The sequence below is a fragment of the Chiloscyllium plagiosum genome, chromosome 21 (assembly GCF_004010195.1).
Source record: "Chiloscyllium plagiosum isolate BGI_BamShark_2017 chromosome 21, ASM401019v2, whole genome shotgun sequence".
NCBI classification, from domain to species: domain Eukaryota; kingdom Metazoa; phylum Chordata; class Chondrichthyes; order Orectolobiformes; family Hemiscylliidae; genus Chiloscyllium; species Chiloscyllium plagiosum.
The window spans coordinates 13,642,831-13,662,174 of record NC_057730.1 but is presented as its reverse complement, the minus strand read 5'-3'; the positions used below and the strand labels follow the sequence as shown (position 1 = coordinate 13,662,174).

At 44.0% G+C, this 19,344-nt stretch overlaps 1 protein-coding gene across 1 annotated transcript in view; it reads right to left on the bottom strand.

Moving 5' to 3' along the window:
* Nucleotides 1-19,344, bottom strand: part of LOC122560543 (putative sodium-coupled neutral amino acid transporter 10) — an 82,249-nt gene that overhangs the window by 9,154 nt on the left and 53,751 nt on the right. The gene's annotated exons all lie outside the window — the stretch shown is intronic.

Genomic DNA, 19,344 nt, shown 5'->3' with positions numbered 1-19,344 from the left:
AGTCCAACAGGTTTAATTGGAAGCACTAGCTTTCGGAGCGCTGCTCCTTCATCAGGTGGTTCACTACCTGATGAAGGAGTGGCACTCGGAAAGCTAGTGCTTCCAATTAAACCTGTTGGACTATAACCTGGTGTTGTGTGATTTTTAACTTTGTACACCCCAGTCCAACACCAGCATCCCCAAATCATTACTGGAGAAAGTGCAATTTACAATCCTGATAAACTAAATGCAGAATATTAAAGGGGAAAATGATTGGCGTGTTTAAAAGTTTTAATGAGTACAAAAGACTAGGCACGAAATGACTATTTTTGATGATCAGGGAAACCAGAAAAATAAGGCACAATCTTTCTGAAGATAGGCTACTGAGGGATATTAAGCTAAAGTAGTAAAGGTCAGCTCTGATCGAATTGAATGGTAGAAAGGGGCTAAATGGCCTGTTCCTTTTTTTAAATTCAATCAAGTGGTGTTGGTGTCACTGGCTGGGCCAGCATTTATTGCCCGTCCCTAATTGCCCTTGAGAAGGTGGGAGTGAGCTGCCTTTTTGAACCGCTACAGTCTACCTGCTGTGCGTTGACCCACAATGCCATTAGGGAGGGATCTCCAGGATCTTGACCCAGTGATAGTGAAGAAATAGTGATATATTTCCATGTCAGGATGGTGAGTGAGGACTTTGCAGGTGATCCCACAAATCTTCTGCCTTTACTCTTCGAAATAGAAGTTGGTCTTGGGTTTGGAAGGTGCTGTCAGAGGAGATTTGATGAATTACTAATTGATTTTTGGTTTTGTTTCAATGAAACAATGTAGCTGCCCTGAATATCTATGGCTATTCTGATTGGATATTGAGTTAACACAGAATGAGGGAAAAGAATCACTTATGATTTGAGTTATTATTGTCACAGGTACTGCAATACAGTGAACAGTATTGTTTTGCATGCTATCCAGCCAAATCATACCTTATATAGGTACATCAGGGTAACCGAACAGAATATAGAATATACTGTTACAGCTACAGAGAAGGTGCAGAGAAAGATCAACTTTAATATTTGTGAGGTTCATTCAAAGTGTGAAAGCTGTGGGGAGAAGCTGCTCTTGAATCTGTTGGTATGAGTTTTCAAATGTTTGTATCTTCTGCCTGATGGAAGAGAGTATATATGGCGTGGGAGGGGCCTTTGATGATGTTGGTTGTTTTCCTGAGACAGCAGGAGGTGTGGCTGGAGTCAATGGTTGGGAGGTTGGTTTTTGTAATGGACTGGACAGTGTTCTCAACTCTCTGTAATTTCTTGCGGTCTAGGGCAGAGCAGTTGCATTGCCAAGCTGTTATGCATCAGATAGGATGCTTTCTATGGTGCATCTATAAAAATATATACAAACTCCTGAGAAATTAGAGGTGTTGATGTGCTTTCTTGACCATAGTGTCGATGTGGATGGACCAGGACAGATTGTTGGTGATATTTGCCCCTAGGATCTAAGAGCTGTCAACCATCTCCACCTCAGCACAATTGATATAGACATCCAATCAATGAGACCCAATTAATGATCAGAAACTGGATCACCGGCTGACTTCTCTTTCATTTTGTATCAGAACCAAGTGTTACAACCAATCCCGGAGCAAGGGCCTCCAGTTTGCTATGGTTCTGGGTTCTGCTCCTGGGTGAGAAGTGATGAACTGGCTCCTCTGTTTTACTCGATCTCTCCCTCAGTAATTCTAAATGGGTTAATTTCAAAAGGATTCTTTCCCTTTCTCCAGCCCAGATCAAGTTGAATTTTAAAAGTGCCATTTTAATCAGGGCTTTTGAGTTGAAGATGTTTTATTAGTTAATAAAGCACAAGGAATGGTAATACTTCACATGCCCAAACACATTAGGAATGAGGGGTGAATCTAACAAGTAAAAGTAAAAAAAGGGAATATACAAGCCAGTCTTTGGCTTGTCTATGATGAATCGATTGTAAAATGTTGCGATGAGTGGTTTCGGTCGCCCTGACTTTGATAGTCGAATAGTTGTTGAGCGAGTCCCCGTTCTTGCCGTGAGCTGAAAGGGATGGGCCAGAACTTGTTTTTCTTATTATTTGGGCTGGATTTTTTTTTAACCTGCACACCAAGAAGGAAACACAAGGAAATTCTTAACTGGGTCCCTTGTTACATCTCACTGGGGTAGCGTGCTGGAAATCAAACCCCACTATTCTCAGAGTCATCACAACACATAAACATCCCAGGTAAACTTCCCAGTTTACCTATCCTGTTATACCCAGATTGACAGGTTTCTGTATTTAACAAGAATGACTGTTTATTATAAATAAGTAGATCTTGCTACAAGTAAACAATTATGACGCATAACTAGAAGTTAAAACTTTAACAGTTTAATGCGGAAAAGTGTGAGGTGATGTATTTTGGAAGGAGTAACAGGAATACAGAGTACTGGGCTAATGGTAAGATTCTTGATAGTGTGGATGAGCAGAGAGATCTTGGCGTCCATGTGCATAGATTCCTGAAAGTTGCCACCCAGTTGATATGGTTGTTAAGAAGGCGTAAGTGCATTAGGTTTTATTGGTAGAGGGATTGAGTTTCAGAGGCATAAGGTCATGTTGCAGTTGTACAAAACTCTGGTGCGGCCGCACTTGGAGTATTGCATACAGTTCTGGTCGCCATGTATAAGGAAAGGTGTGGAAGCATTGGAAAGGGTGCAGAGGAGATTTACCAGGATGTTGCCTGGTATGGAGGGAAGGTCTTGTGAGGAAAGATTGAAGGACTTGAAGTGTTTTTGTTGGAGAGAAGGTTAAGAGGTGACTTAATAGAGGCATACAAGATGATCAGAGGATTAGGTAGGGTGGATAGTGAGAGCCTTTTTCCTTGGATGGTGACCCCTTGGAGGGGTCATAGCTTTAAATTGAGGGTTGACAGATTAGATTACTTACAATGTGGAAACAGGTCCTTCGGCCCAACAAGTCCACACCGACCCTCCGAAAAGCAACCCACCCAGACCTACATTTACCCCTTCACCTAACACTACGGTCAATTTAGCATGGCCAATTCACTTAACCTGCACATCTTTGGACTGTGGGAGGAAACCGGAGCACCCAGAGGAAACCCACGCAGACACGGGGAGAACGAGTAAACTCCACACAGACATTTGTCTGAGGTGGGAATTGAACCCAGGTCTCTTGCGCTGTGAGACAGCAGTGCTAACCACTGTGCCCCATGCCGCCCACATAGGACAGATATAGGACAGATGTCAGAGGTAGGGTCTTTACTTAGACTAATAAGGGCGTAGAATGCCCTGCCTGCAGCAATAGTAGACTCACCAACCTTAAGGGCATTTAAATGGTCATTGGATAAACATATGGATGATAATGGAATAGTGTAGGTTAGATAGGCTTTAGATTAATTCACAGGTCAGTGCAACATCGAGGGTTGAAGGGCCTGTACTGCGCTGTAATGTTCTATGTTATATATCCAACACGATTATAAAATTCTTCCTATAACCACATATAGACAGATAAAATAAATAAGACCCTTCACACAACACAGCACAGTGGGGCATGAACCATGAGCCAGCATATTATCATGCTAGTTTTACAGGGAAGTAGCACACACAGACCAAGGTTGTAGATGGTTTCTAACCCTCTTTATTTTGTATTCATCCAGAACTGCCTTTCTTTCAACTCGTATCTTGTCCTCAGTCTGGGGCAAACCCCACAGGAGATCACAATACAGCTTTTGAATGGCATCTCTCCTAAACTGTTGTTGCTTAGATTACTTTTCAGGTGCAACATTCTGTAGTTCTCCTCAACACAATCCACACAGAGATTTTAAACATCTGCTGAATTTCCATTCTCAGCCATTGTTTGCCTTGTTTACCTTTCTGTTATAAACACATACGTTACACTTGTCAGTGAGAGAAGAGGAGATGGCTTGAATAACTATGTCAGCCGAGGGATCAATATCTCAACAGTTCATACATTGTGAAGAGAGCTTCAGCCAACTGACTCCCAAGCTTCTGCTAATAGCTACATAGCAGGTAGGAGCAGGAGTAGGCCATTTGACCTCTTATAGGCGAAAGTGAGAACTACAGATGCTGGAGATTAGAGTCGAGAGTGTGGTGCTGGAAAAGCATAACAGGTCAGGAACATCCGTGGAGTAGGAGAGTAGATGTTTCAGGCAAGAGCCCTTAATCGGGGATGACTGATGAAGGGCTTCTGCCTGAAACATCTACTCTCCTGTTCCTCGGATGCTGCCTGACCTGCTGTGCTTTTCCAGCACCACACTCTAGACATTTGAGCTCTCATACCTGCTCTCCCATTTATTATGATTATGGCTGATTATTGAGCTCAGTACCTCCCCCATATCCCATCTACTTATTTGTATTTATATACATTATGCTTCAGCTGCCAAGGATTTACTCACTTCCTCAACCTGTCCAAATCACACTGCAATATCTCTGCATCCTCTTCACAGCTCAACCTCCCACCCAGCTTTATTTCATCCACAAATTTAGTTCCCTCATCTAAAATCACCAACATATTGTGAATAGCTGGGTGGGAGTACCCCACTAGTCACTGCCTGCCATTCAGAAAAAAGACATATTTATTCCTACCCTTGATTTCCTGCTTGCAACCCAATTTTCTCTCCATCTCAATACACTACTCCCAATCCCATGCACTTTAATTTTACACATTAATCTCCTACACAAGACTTTGTTGAAAGCTTTCTTGAAGTCCAAATAAACCACATCCACTGGTTCCCCCCATCAACTTTACTTGATACATCCTCAAAATATTTCAATAGATTTGTCAAGCAAGATTTCCCTTTGTAAATCCATGCTGACAGTGTCTGATTCTGCCACTGTTTTCTAAGCGCTCTGCTATAAAATCCAAAATAATGGACTCTTGGATCTTCCCAGCTACAAATGTCAGATTCTCTGGTCTTTAATTTGTTGTTTTTTTCTTTACCTCCCTTTTTAAGCAGTGGTGTTGCATTAGTACCTTCCAATCTATAAGAAATGTTCCAGAGTCCAAAGCATCTTGGAAGATGACCACCGATGCATTCACTGTTTGAAGGGCTACTTCCTTAAGTACTCTGGTATGTAGATTATCAGGCTCTAGAGGTTTATCAGCTTTTAATCCCATCAATTTCTTCAACACCATTTCTCTACTTTGCTTCAGTTCCTCCCTCTCGCTAAACTCTTGCTTCTTTGTATCAAGTTGCATGCCCTATTTATATCGAGAGTGTGGTGCTGGGAAAGCACATCAGGTCAGGCAGCATCTGAGGAGCAGGAAAATCGACGTTTCGGGCAAAAGCTCTTCATCAGCCCTCAATGACGTTTCGGGCTGATGAAGGGCTTTTGCCCGAAATGTCGGTTTCCCTGCTCCTCTGATTTTTTTTTTCCAAAAATATACTTTATTCATAAATAATTTGATGGTCTGTACAATTGGTCATGCCATACCTATGTAAACATTTACATATAGAGATCAAAACTTATCATTTTTATACAGGTCTATACATTTTTTGATCATATGCCCATATAATTAGCTGAGACGTCAGCAGAGCCCAAATGACTGCGTGGGCCCCCTGTTCTTCGTTAGGCAGGCAGATGTTACACGGTGGTTTTTCCCCACCACGCCTTGGCGGCAGCTGTCCCAAGCTTCAGCGCGTCCCTCAACACGTAGTCCTGGGCCTTGGAATATGCCAGTCTGCAACACTCAGTCGGGGTCAACTCCTTCAGCTGGAAGATCAACAGGTTTCGGACCGCCCAGAGAGCGTCCTTCACCGAGTTGATGATCCTCCAGGCACAGTTGATGTTCGTCTCGGTGTGCGTCCCCGGGAACAGGCCGTAGAGCACGGAGTCCCGCGTCACGGCACTGCTCGGGACGAACCTTGACAAACACCACTGCATTCCTCTCCAGACTTCCTCTGCATAGGCACATTCCAGAAGGAGGTGTGTGACAGTCTCATCCCCCCCGCAGCCACTTCGAGGGCAGTGTGCGGTGCGGCTGAGAGTCCGGGCGTGCATAAAGGATGTCACAGGCAGAGCCCTTCTCACCACTAGGTAAGCCATGTCTTGGTGCTTGTTGGAAAGTTCTGGTGATGAGGCATTCTGCCAAATGGCTTTGGCAGTCTGCTCAGGGAACCGCTCGATAGGATCTGCTCTCTCCTTTTCCCGAAGGGTCTCAAGGACATTACGTGCTGACCACTTCCTGATGGGTTTGTGGTCAAAGGTGTTTTTCTTCATAAATTTCTCCACGAAGGACAGGTGATACGGAACGGTCCAACTACTCGGAGCGTTCCGCGGCAGCGAGGCCAGGCCCATCCTTCGCAACACCGGGGACAGGTAGGACCTCAGTACGTAGTGACACTTGGTGTTTGCGTACCGGGGATCCACGCACAGCTTGATGCAGCCACACACAAAGGTGGCCATCAGGGTGAGGGTGGCATTGGGTGTATTTTTTTCCCCCCGTTGCCCAGATCTTTATACAGTGAGTCCCTTCGGACCTGGTCCATCTTTGACCTCATATAAACTGGAAGATGGCCCGGGTGACTGCAGCGGCACAGGTTCTGGGAATAGGCCAGACCTGTGCACGTATAATAGCAATGACAGTGCCTCACACCTGATGACCAGGTTTTTTCCCGCGATGGAGAGTGACCGTAGCTTCCATCTGCCCAGTTTCTGCCTCACTTTGCTGATACGCTCCTCCCAAGACTTGGCGCACGCCCCAGCCCCTCCGAACCAAATACCCAGCACCTTCAGGTGGTCGGTTCTGACGGTGAAGGGGATCGAGGATTGGTCGGCCCAGTTCCCGAAGAGCATGGCCTCGCTCTTGTCTTGGTTTACCTTGGCCCCCGATGCCCGTTCGAACTCGTCCAGCTTCTCCTTATAACCGAAACCTTCCATCCTCGGCAAAACTATTCTGAACCCTCTCCAGCTTAATAATATCGTTCCTCTAACAAGGAGACCAGAACTACACACAGTGTTCCACAAGAGGTTTCACCAACGTCCTGTACAACTTCAACATGACATCCCATCTCCGATATTCAATAGCCTGAGCAATGAAGGCAAGCATGCGAAACGTCTTCTTCACCACCCTGTTTTCCTGTGACACAATTTTCTAAGAATTATTTACACTGCCATTTTTAACTGAGCTGCCAACTCAAGCCTGATGCCTCCGTCCATGGTGACATAACAAATCATGACTGGCCTAGTTATGGCTATCAGCAATCATTGACAACTGGTGTCCATGTATCATACATTCTGTCTGAATTGTCTCTTCGTTGGCATTAATGGAATGCAGCGGAGAGTAAAAAGCTGCTGGACAATTCACTGCCGGTGAGTGTCTGTCACTGGTGAAGCATAGAGAGAGAGGAAGGAAATTTTAACTACAATTTTCTTTCACTTCAAAAGAGTAAAGGGACATTTACTTTCTGTCAAAAAGAATAGAAACGTAGAATATAGGAGCAGGGGTAGACCATTTGATCCTTTGGGTCTGCCCTTCCATTCAGTCTGATCATGGCTGGTCATCGAGCTCAATACCCTAATCCCATCCTCCCCCATATCCCATGATCCCTTTAGCCACAAGAGCTAAATCTCCCTCCTTCTTGAAAACACATAATGTTTTGGCCTCGACCTCTTTATGTCAAAGTGAATTCCACAGAATCACAGCCTTCTCAGTGAAGAAAAACTTGTCATCTCAGTCCTAAAAGGTTCACCCCTTATCCTTAAACTATGACCCCTGGTTCTAGACTCCCCCACCGTCAGGACCATCCTTCCTGTGTCTAAACTGTGAAGTCCTGTTAGTATTTCATAGATTTCTATGAGATCCCTCCTCATTCTTCTCAACTCCAGTGAATACAATCCTAACTAACTCAATCTTTCTTCGCACGTCAGCCCAGGAGTCAATGTGATAAACCTAGCTGCACTCCCTCTATGGCAAGCATATCCTCGTTCATATAAGGAGACCAAAACTGTGCACAATATTTCAGAACCGTAGAATTATAGAATCCCTATAGTGTGGAAACAGGCCCTTTAGTCCACCAAGCCCACACCAACCCTCTGAAGAGTAACCCACCCAGACCCATTCCCCTATCCTATATTTACACCGACTAATGCACCTTACCCACACATCCCTGAACACTATGGGCAATTTACCATATCCAATCCAACTAATCTGCACACCTTTGGATTGTGGGAGGATTCCAGTGCACCCAGAGGAAACCCAGGCAGACACAGGGAGAATGTGCAAACTCCACACAGACAGTTACCTGAGGTTGGAATTGAACCTGGGTCCCTAGGGCTGTGAGGCAGCAGTGCTAACCACTGAGCCATCGTGCCACCCCTAAGACAATGCTCACACTTGGATTCTGTTTGCCACAGACCCAGCTCTGTCATTCTCCAAACACAGTGGCTGTTCACTGAAAAGTCCCACCATGCTTAGATCCTCACTCGGTGGGGGGGGGGAATCCCCACGTGACAGGCAGGAATACTAATCACTATACCACGGAGAACTTGATCTCCAGGCATGGACTCACAACACCTGTATAACTTCAGCAAGACAGCCTTGTTCCTGTGCTGGAACTCACTATGAAGGCCAACATACAGTCTGCCTTCTTTCCTGCCTGCTGCACTGCACACTTACTTCCAGTGATCGGTGCAGGAGGACACCCAGGCCCCTTTGAATGTTCCCCTCTCTCAACTTACAGGCATTCAAATAATCATCTGCCTTCCTGTTTTTGCAACCAAAGCTTAAATTAAATCTGGGCAGCTCATTATCTGTAGGGAAGCAACATAGACTCAGAACAAGTCATAGAGTTATAGAGATGTACAGCACGGAAACAGACCCTTCAGTCCAACTTGTCCATGCCGACCAGATATCCCAACCCAATCTAGTCCCACCTGCCAGCACTGGGCCCATATCCCTCCAAACCCTTCCTATCCAGATGCCTTTTAAATGTTGCAATTGTAACAGCCTCCACCACTTCCTCTGGCAGCTCATTCCATACACGTACCATCGTTGCCCCTTTTATATCTTTGTATCTAGTAGCATGCCCTATTTATAGCAATTGTTTTAGGGCCTTCTTTCCTTCGTTTCCATGAAGGGATTTTTGATCCTGCAAATCAGCTTCCATCATTCTTTACAACTGCAACATATCTTTCCCCTCTCACCCTAATCTATGTCCCCTAGTTCAGGATTTCCCCAGCCCAGGGAAAAGACTTTGTCTATTTATCCTATCCATGTCCCTCATGATTTTATAAACCTCTATAAGGTCATCCCTCAGTGAAAGAGAAGAAAGACAATCTTTGACTTTCAAGGAACTTTGACTTGAATTGGTTTGGTCAGTCTGACAATTTGTTCCTGGCTGGCAGGGATCAATGATCATTAACACTCAAGTTCTCCATGGTATAGTGGTATAACAATGATACACTTCAAATGGAGTAGGGAGCCATCACTGGATCTCCAGATAGGGTTGGCACATCTGGGTTTTCCACAAGTCATCGGAAAATTGTCGGCCATTCAGCCCATCGAGCCTGCACCACCATTGCATTCAACCATGGCTGATCGAGCACTTCATTGCCTTTTACCCAACCCATCCCCATAACCCTGTATACCCCAGGTCATCAGAAATCTGTAAATCTTCACCTTGAACATAAAGACTGAGCTGCCACAGCCCTCTGTGGTAGAGAGTTGCAAAAATTCACAATCCACTGAGTAAGTAATACTTCTCCTCATCTCAGATGTGTGTGCTAATCCTCTTTATTTTTAAATTGTGCTTTTTGCTGTTATAAAGCAGAGGTTGACCCCAACCCATCGTACAGCCCTTCAATACAAATGCTTCATTTCAGGCTCTCTGTGTACTGGAACAACTCAAGCTGCTGCACATGCTCATCCATTTTAGTCTCTAAGCACAGAATAGAAAGAAAAAACACCAGCTTTTAAAGGGACCACACAGTGCTTTCCCCATTTTACAATTTTACACACACCAAATTCTAACTTCCTATCTCCCAATCTACAACTATACTACACAACTTCACAACACTGGTTCCAACATCTCTGACCAGGAGAGACATCCTATCTGTATCTGTCTTGTCTATTCCTTGAGGTATTTTGTAAGCTCCTCCTCTCATTCTTCTATAGGCCCAGTCTTTCTTCATAGGACAGTCATGTCTTCCTAGGAACAAGTCTAGTGAACCCTTGTTGTACTCCCTCAATTGATATCTTGTTTGAGATGAGGTCAGGAAAGCTGCACAGGCTCCTACACAAATGATGCAAGTCCAGTCTCGTGACAGTCCACCTCCTGCCACTTGGCCACAGCCATTACTCCTGTTTTGGCAGCCATGACAAACCTGTGTCCTCACAAAGTGTCGCCTTCCATGTTAGGCCTTGTGTTCAGGAACCCGGCGGGCACGGACTCAGTGAGAAAGGATTATAACTTGAGCACTTTAAAGATATGATTTGGAGGTGTTGGACTGGGGTGTCCAAAGTTAAAAATCTTATCAACACCAGGATATAGTCCAACAGGTTTATTGGCAGCATTAGCTTTTGGAATGCTGCGCCTTCAGGTGGTTGTGGATTATTTGATGAAGGAACAGCATTCCAAAAGCTAATGCTTCCAAATAAACCTGTTGGACTATAACCTGGTGCTTTGTGATTTTTAACTTTAAAGATATTTTTTATTTCCATTCTGGACTTCTTAAGCTCTGGATTCTGGTGCTAGTCTAATTCTTTTTAGTAATGCAATTCTGTAACACTTAAAGTATCTGCACCTAGATACCCTGTGTAGACAAGCAGGAGGCTGGAAGAACACAGCAAGCCAGGCAGCATCAGGAGGTGGAGAAGTCAACGTTTCGGGTGTAATCCTTCCTCACGACCTGGGGTGGGTGTAGGGGGAGCTGCAGATAAAGGAGGTGGGGGGAGAAGGGTGGTGAAGTGGGGATAGGTGACGACAGGTAGAATGTATGACCTAGCTGGTCAATATTGAGGAACCTAGATACCCTGTACCTAAGATGGTGCTGAGAGGTGACATTACAAACGTTTCACCGCACTCATTCAAGTGCACGTGACAATAAAGGCTATTCTAATCGTAGCTGACAGCAAACAGACTGAATTAAATTGTCTTTAATAATCTGGATGTTTTTCATTGCTTTCAGCTTTGTTTCTTTTATTTCTGCTGATTTTTTGTTATTCCAGTTTTGTGATCAAGTGTGTAAACAAGATTGCATCAGAGAATGACGTCCTGTGCACCTTTAACTGTGCACCTATATTCCTGGACGTAAGTACACATGACATTCAATTCTAATTCTAGTTTTTTGTTTGTAAATTATAAAAAGAGCTTCCCGCATTCCCATTCCCACTTGTGTTATCACTCATAAACAAAACTGGTCAAAGGCAATTTAAAAAAAAGTTTGTTTATTTGCAAATTCTAGTTTGTTCAGAATATTTGTCTTGATGATTAGTCTTTAATTCCTGGAGAAGCTGGGGCTATGCAATAGATTGGGGGATGGGGTGGGAGGGTGGTGCAGTGGGGAGGAGGGAGTGCAGAAGAATTTTCAGGAGAGCAATTGCAAACAGAGCATTGCCAGTCACTGTTTTCCCAGGGAATTGTTTCCAATCGCTGCCATGCTTCTGGAAGGACACGGTCCCATGGACAATCTCTAAGGCCGTGATCAAGATGGTGCTTTGGACTGAAAATTAGACAAGACTACATGCAAATAGAAACGAAAACTGAAAATCTGAATTCAGGGCAAATGGACAAACCCTGTTCAAGAGAGAGGTTACTTACTTACAAGGTATGATCATCCGCACTGCTAACTATTATCTCTCAGTCACTGACTGTGCACACTCCCAGCACTTCATATCATAGTCATAGAAACAGGAGTAGGCCATTTGGCCCATCGAGTCTGCTCCACCATTCACTAAGCCCACAGCTGATCTTAAGCTTGCCATGGTCACAAGATTGTGGAGGTTGCAATCTTTACTATTCTATAGCAAACTGAGGCCAAACCCGGCCTTACACTTGCCAATCCACCGTACGCTCACAAAGACATCACTCTCTGATTGTGTAGCTTCAGTAGCTGACTGGAGTGAGTGGGGAATAACGCCTTGCTGGTTCATGATTCACTCTTTCCAATGATACCAATCCCTAATCGCAGTGGTCCATTAGATCATAAAATCCCTACTGCCATTCTGCCCATCGAGTCTGCACCAACCCTCTGAAGGGCATCCCCACTCCCCAGAACCCATGCACATCCCTGGACACGATGGGCAGTTTAACATGGCCAATCCACCTTACCTACACATCCCTGGACACTATGGGCAATTTAGCATGGCCAATCCACCTAACCTACACATCCCTGAGCACTATGGGGCAATGTAGCATGGCCAATCCATCCAACGTACACATCCTGGGCACTATGGGGCAATGTAGCATGGCCAATCCACCTAACCTACACATCCCTGGACACTATGGGACAATTTAGCACTGCTAATCCACCGCACCTACACATCCCTGGGCACTATGGGGCAATGTAGCATGGCCAATCCACCTTTCCTACACATCCCTGGACACTATGGGACAATTTAGCACGGCTAATCCACCGCACCTACACATCCCTGGGCACTATGGGACAATTTAGCATGGCTAATCCACTGCACTTACACATCCCTGGGTACTATGGGCAATTTAGCTTGGCTAATCTACCGAATCTACATATCCCTGGAAGCAATGGGCAATGTAGCATGGCCAATCCACCTAACTTGAACATCTTTGGACCATAGAAGGAAACCGGAGCATCTAGAGAAAACCCATGCAGACACAGGGAGAACATGCAAACTCCACACAGATAGTCACCCGAAGCGAGAGTCGAACCCAGGTCCTGAGACCATTGCTTGTTATTGAAGGATGTTCCTAAAGTATTTAGCGTTATTATTCATGAAGCTCTGTTATTTTTAAAATGTGCTCCCTGTGAAGGAAACAAACATGAATCATCTTTAATGAAGTTATAGTTGATGGTGACTAACTTGGGACAATGATGCTTGATGGCACTCCGGATTAGGTTGTGTAACAATTACCTTATTGGTTAGCGAGTGATGAGTGAGAACAGTGAAGGGACCAATGACTGCCTTCTCCTAATGTAATCAACTCTGAAAATGTAGACATGAAATGAACGTTAATTATGAAGACTTTAATTGAATAGATAGGCCTGACGGAATGGATATCTCACTGATGCTGAACCCATTCTGATGAGATGACAGCATCTGGACTTGGCGTATGGTCAAAGGCCATTGATAGCAACAATTTTTTACCATAAGAGACATTATAGAAAAAAGAACCATGTACTTATAACAACCCTTTCTCAAACTCATGACCTATCTTGTTAAAGATAATGAAGTGCTTTTTGAAGTGTAGTAATTGTTATAAACCATTTCGCTTCGAAGACCCCTAAGTTGCAAACATTCCACAGAACCCAGCTATTCTATGCAGACAATATGCCACCAGGTCAAAACCAGCAGCAAATTCATGCACAGCAAGATCCCACAGCAGATGGCCCACCACACCACAATTTAGAGCTGGGCTCCAACCTCATTTGCCAAGGGAGGCGTCCGACGTCGACAGACAGTCACACCTCGCAGGAGGGATGCCTGGGTCTGGGAGCTGCGGGTAGGCGCATTGATCCACTCGCCATGTCAACCACAGAATGGCAGCTGTCAGCGAATACCCATCCAAATCCTCACCAACATTCCCATGTGAATTCTCGTTCTCTTTATCCTGCAAAGCAGGCTTCAAGGCCCTGCTGCTCCTTTGCTCTGTTGACCATGACGATGGGCTGTGTGCATTGCACGGCTAGCTGGGAGAAGGACCTGCTGTACAGTCAGATATGGGGGAGAGAGGAGCCTGGCCTCCTTGTCTCAGTGATGGTCACATGTGCATCAGTGCACTGTCATGATATAAATATATAGTACATTGCAAGATCTCATTTGTAATAACAAATAGTACACCGATATTGGTCGTGTTCAGCGTTACTTTGTTTTTTTGTTAACCCTGCTTGAAGAATTAGTTCTTTGAAGATATGCTCATTTATTGCAGCCCTTTGTAAGCTCCTGCTTTGTGAAGTAAGGGGTCCAGCGATGAAAGGCTTTTCTTACAAGGGGAGATTTGAGCCATTGAGGCCGACATTCCCTGGAGTAGAGAAGAATGAGAGGAGATCTAATTGAGTACAGAAGATGCACAAGGAATTTGACTAAGTAGACAGAGGAAGGATGTTTCTTCACGTGCGGAATGATCTAGAATGAGAGGTTAGAGTTTAGGATAAGGGCTAGCAGATTTAAAACATGGATGAGGAGAAATTACTTTGCCTCAAAGAGTCATGAATCGGTGGATTTCTGTATTCCAGAGTGTGATGGATCTTGGAACACTGAATAAGTTTTAAGGACGACATGGACAGATTTTTGTTTGGTAATGGGTTGAAGCTGACTCTCAGAGTGAAAAGACCCCCTGACACTCCTGTTTATATCTGTCAGGCAGGGCTCCCTGATTGGACCAGGTTAACAGCCACAATCAGGGAACTCATATTCAGTGAGATTCAGTTGGCTGACATTGTTCAAATCACTACAAAAAGGTTATGGAGTACAGGCAGTTGAGGCCATGTTGAGGTCAGCCATGATTGCATTAAATGATGGAGCAGGCTTGAAGGGGCTGTATGGCCTCCTCGTGCTCCTATCTCTTATGTTCTTTGATTACAAATCAGTTTGTGGTCTAATAATGTGGTAGATAGCGTAGTCATGACATAGAATTATTTCTCAGGGAGGGAGCGTGGTGTGTGAAGAAGCTGCATTAAGGCCTGAAGCAATGTCTTTCATGCTAATAAAGAGTTGGAGCTACCTTGCAAGGACTGTATATCTGGATTGCCGGTAGAATACAACAGATAAGTTGGCCAACCAGAACAACCCTCGAGGGGTCAGAAACAAACAAGGCTCAGAGTAAGGACCAATCAGAAGATGGAGTAGGCCTCCATTCCATGGCCAATGAACTGACTGCAAGGAGGGGGGGCATGGGCCCCAAGTAGAAACTCAAATGCAGGAAGAACACATTGAGTAATACAGCACTGAAACAGACCCTTCAGTCCAACTTGTCCATGCCAACCAGATATCTAGTCCCATTTGCCAGCATTTGGCCCATATCCCTCTAAACCTTTTCTATTAATGTACCCATCCAGATGCCTTTTATGTTGTAATTGTACCAGCCTCCACCACTTTCTCAAATAGTGCTATGATCACCACTAGGAGAAAATGAGAACTGATGAAGGACTTATGCCCGAAACATCGACTTTCCTGCTGCTTGAATGCTGCCTGACCCACTGTGCTTTTCCAGCCCCACACTCTTCGACTCTGATCACCACTAGATAGTGTGGTTTGAGGGATAATTATTAGCTACAATTTCTCAGCTCATCTTCCACGTAACACACTGGAACCCTCTATATCCATCTGAGCAAGCAGACGGGACTTTGGTATAATGCCTAATCTGTAAAATAGGACCTTTTAAACCAGGCAGCAGTGATTAGCAGTTTACAGCAAAGCCGTACCCAAGCTGTGTTTCCACAAGATATGAAATGGAACTCACGTCACCTGTCTGAAGATTCTTTTATCTAATTTCATAAAGGTTCCTACTTTTATCCAGAAGTGTATTTGATCATTCCCTGTGAGAAAGTGTGAACCCAGTAGAGTTATATTCATCTGTCTGCTTCAGGGAACAGAGCAGATTTTATATGCACCAGCAGTGAGATTCCGGAATTGAGTTACTTATTAATGAGGACAACATCAAAAAGGGAATTCATTGCTGAGAACATGCTTTTTAGTGGGTGGATTTGATATGCATAAAATCTGACGGTTCCATTACACAGCTGATACATGTTAAAACTTAGCACTGACATCCACCAACGTGCGTAGGCTGATCAATGAATACAGATCCATCAGGTTTACAGCATGGAAGGAAGTCATCCAGCCCATCAGGTTGGTCTTGGCTCCTTATTAGCCCTACTATTGTCTTCTGTTCCCACATCCCTGGACATTGCTTTGCTGATGTCCCTTATTATTGTCTATGTCTCAACTACTTCTCTTTACAAAGTACTCTGAGCTGCAAAAGGCATTGAGCAAAGATATCTCCCAAGCAATTGTACTTTGTTATGCAATTTGTACTTTCAGCTTTACTGTTTTGTTCCAAATGCTGTGTGCATTCAGATACACAGCCTCTAGTTTTGTCTTTTAATTATATTTGTAACCTTTAGTCTTGCCTTTTGTAGAGCCTTAGAGACATACAGCACAGAAACAGGCCCTTCAGCCCAACTTGTCCATGCCAACCAAGTTTCCTAAACTGAACTAGTCTAATTTGACTAAAGTTTGCTCTTAGAATTGCTCTCTTTATCCTTTCCTGTAATGGTCTGTTTATCATTTCCTGGTGAATACCTTTCCCTCTTGCTTTGACTCTACTCTTTTGTTTACAACATTTTCCCAAACTTGTGCCCTTGCCTCACTATTTAATGTAAAATTCTCTCTACTTCTGTAGTTCTGCAGCTCACTTGAACACTAGAACACTGGTCCCAGCATGGTTCAGCTGTAGACTGTCCCAATGGTTTAGCACCGACTTACCCTAGTGCTATCGCCAGTTCCCCTTGGAGCAGAAATCCCTGTACCTGCACTGATGTTTGAGCCATGCATTCATTTCCTAATCCTATTTGCCATGTGCCAAGTCCCAATGGTTCAGTAATAATCTATAACATGTTATCTTTGGTGTTCTGCTTTGTTCATTTGTAGTTTTAATCACTGATGGATTAAAGACTCTAACCTATTATTAAGAGGCTGCTCATATAGCGTCATAGAAATATACAGCTCGGAAACAGATGCTTCACTCTAGATATCCAGATAGCCTAACCTAATCTAGTCCCATTTGCCAGCACTTGGCTCATATCTCTCTAAACCCTTCCTATTCATATACGCATCCAGATGCCTTTTGAATGTTGTCATTGTAACAGCCTCCGCCACTTCCTCTGGCAGTTCATTCCATGCATGCACCACACTTTCTGTGAAAATGTTGCCTCTTAAGTTCCTTTTAAATCTTTCCCTTCCCACCTTACACCTATGCCCTCTAGCTTTGGACTCATTCGCCCTGGGAAAAAAGACTTTGGCTATTCACTCTATCCATGCCCCTCATCATCCTATAAGGTCACCCCTCAGCCTCCGAAGCTCCAGAGAAAAAAACCCAAGCCGATTCAACCTCTCCCTGGAGCTCAAATCCTCCAATCTCTGAAACCTTTCAAATTTATTAACATCTTAGGAAAGATAGGGAGACCAGAATTGTACGCAATATTCTAAATGTGGCCTCACCAAGGTCCTGTGCAGCTGTAACATGACATTCCAAAATGGTGGACAGGGAGGATCCAGGCTGTAAGAGCTGCTTCTTTTTTTGAGGTTGTTTTCAGTGCTGGAGCTGAGTTCCTCGCATTTTGGATCGGTAATTGTTATTTTTATAAATTTTGCTTTGTTTTGGGGATTTGAATAAAAGAGCTCAAAAACAATGATACTTTGAACGGAAGGAAAGGCACAGAGTAGGAAATGAAGTTTTAGGAGGGCTTCCATGTGGGGAGGTTGGAGAATGGCTCGAGAGATTAAAGAGCAAATATCTTCTCTATTTAAACTTCACAAACGTAGTCAGAATGCAGTTCTGTCATTCCTACAGTCGTATTTAACTGTATTGTCAGCAGCAGCATATCATCTCGCAAGCTGGGACATCTCAGTCCATGTCGTGACAACACAACAGTTACTGTTATCATGCTTTTCCAATTTAGCTCCGTTGGTGCAATGCCCAGCTTCAATTCCCAGCTTTTCCAAGGGTAATGAGATGGCGTGGGAAACATTATGGGAATTGTAGCTTTCTGGCAGTGATAGCATGCTCTTTTAAATGAATCTGTATCAATGAAGCTTGCAGTACTAATGCAAGGTCAACAGTAGGAACAATATGCTTGTCCAGCACAACTTCCCATCCTTAACCAACTTAGCCCTTCAATGGTTTCTTAAAGTACTTCCTTGTTGCTGACTTTGAAACATGTTGCAGAATTGCAATTGAAAATATTTGTATTTCTCTACAAATAATGAGTTGACGTGGGTCTTGCACAATTCGTGCAGCTCAGATTTTCCGAATCTTCACTTTTGTTGGTGTGTTTTGGTGCCATCCTTTCTTCAATGGCACAGGCTGGCACTGGAGGACAGGTTTAGGGTTCTGCAGAAGGGTCACTGGTCTCACAAGGTTAACTATTCTTTCTTCACCTGCTGAGTTTTGCTAGCAATTTCTGTTTCTGTTTTGCATTTCCAGCATCCGCAGTTTTATTTAAGGGAATACATGTGACTTCAAAGGCAGAGCAGTGGCTTTGTGGTCTGACCAATATGTGGGGAAACTATTAAATATTGTCCTGAATCTTTCTGCTTTGTTATGATATGGGTTCATTGTAATTCTCGTTTTATTGGGGACACCCTTGATTCAAGTACTGTACAAATAACCACAAAAAAAAGACATGGTGTTCTGAAGTGAGCAGCCGCTGGGCACATGTTGCGTTTTTTCACTCCTTTCAGCTGTTTATGTTGTATGTTGGATGCGAATACTCCCATCCAAAAAAATGCTAAAGCTACATTGTTTTCTCTTCGAGTGTCGTAATGAGGGAGCGATGAGAGATTTTGCAACTCACTTCAACGATTGTTACACATGTTACAGCTAGGTGGCAGGTTTTCCTGACTGACCATTTCAGTCTCACTCTAAGAGATTTGCCTACATAATCCAAACCGACACATACTGAGGGGGGTGCTGTTTTGTTAGGAGTGCTGTCTCTCACATGAGACTTTCAATAAACTATACTCAGATGGACAGAAACAATCCCACAGCACTGTTCACAGAGCAATCGAATACTCTTAAGACATTACCTTAGTCATTGTTGCGTTACTGTTAGTATGACCTTGCCGCTTGCAAACAGTTTCAGGATGGCCACAATCATTACAAAGCTACATTATAACCCGACATGCTCTTCCTCCATTCCTACACCTTCATCCCAGAGAGCTGAAGCCAACTTCAGCACATGGGATTTGGGGTAGTGTACTGACATGGATAGAGATGGGAAATAAATAGGAGGAATAAATAAGTCATTCTCCACGTGGGAAGTCGTGAGTTGTGACGTGCCACAGGAATCAGTTCTTGGGACCCCAGTTATTCGCAATATATATGAATGATCTGGATGAAGGAACTGAATAGAATATTTTCTAGATTGCCGACAGCACAAAGCTGAGTGGGAATGGAAACTGTGCAGAGGATGCTTCAGT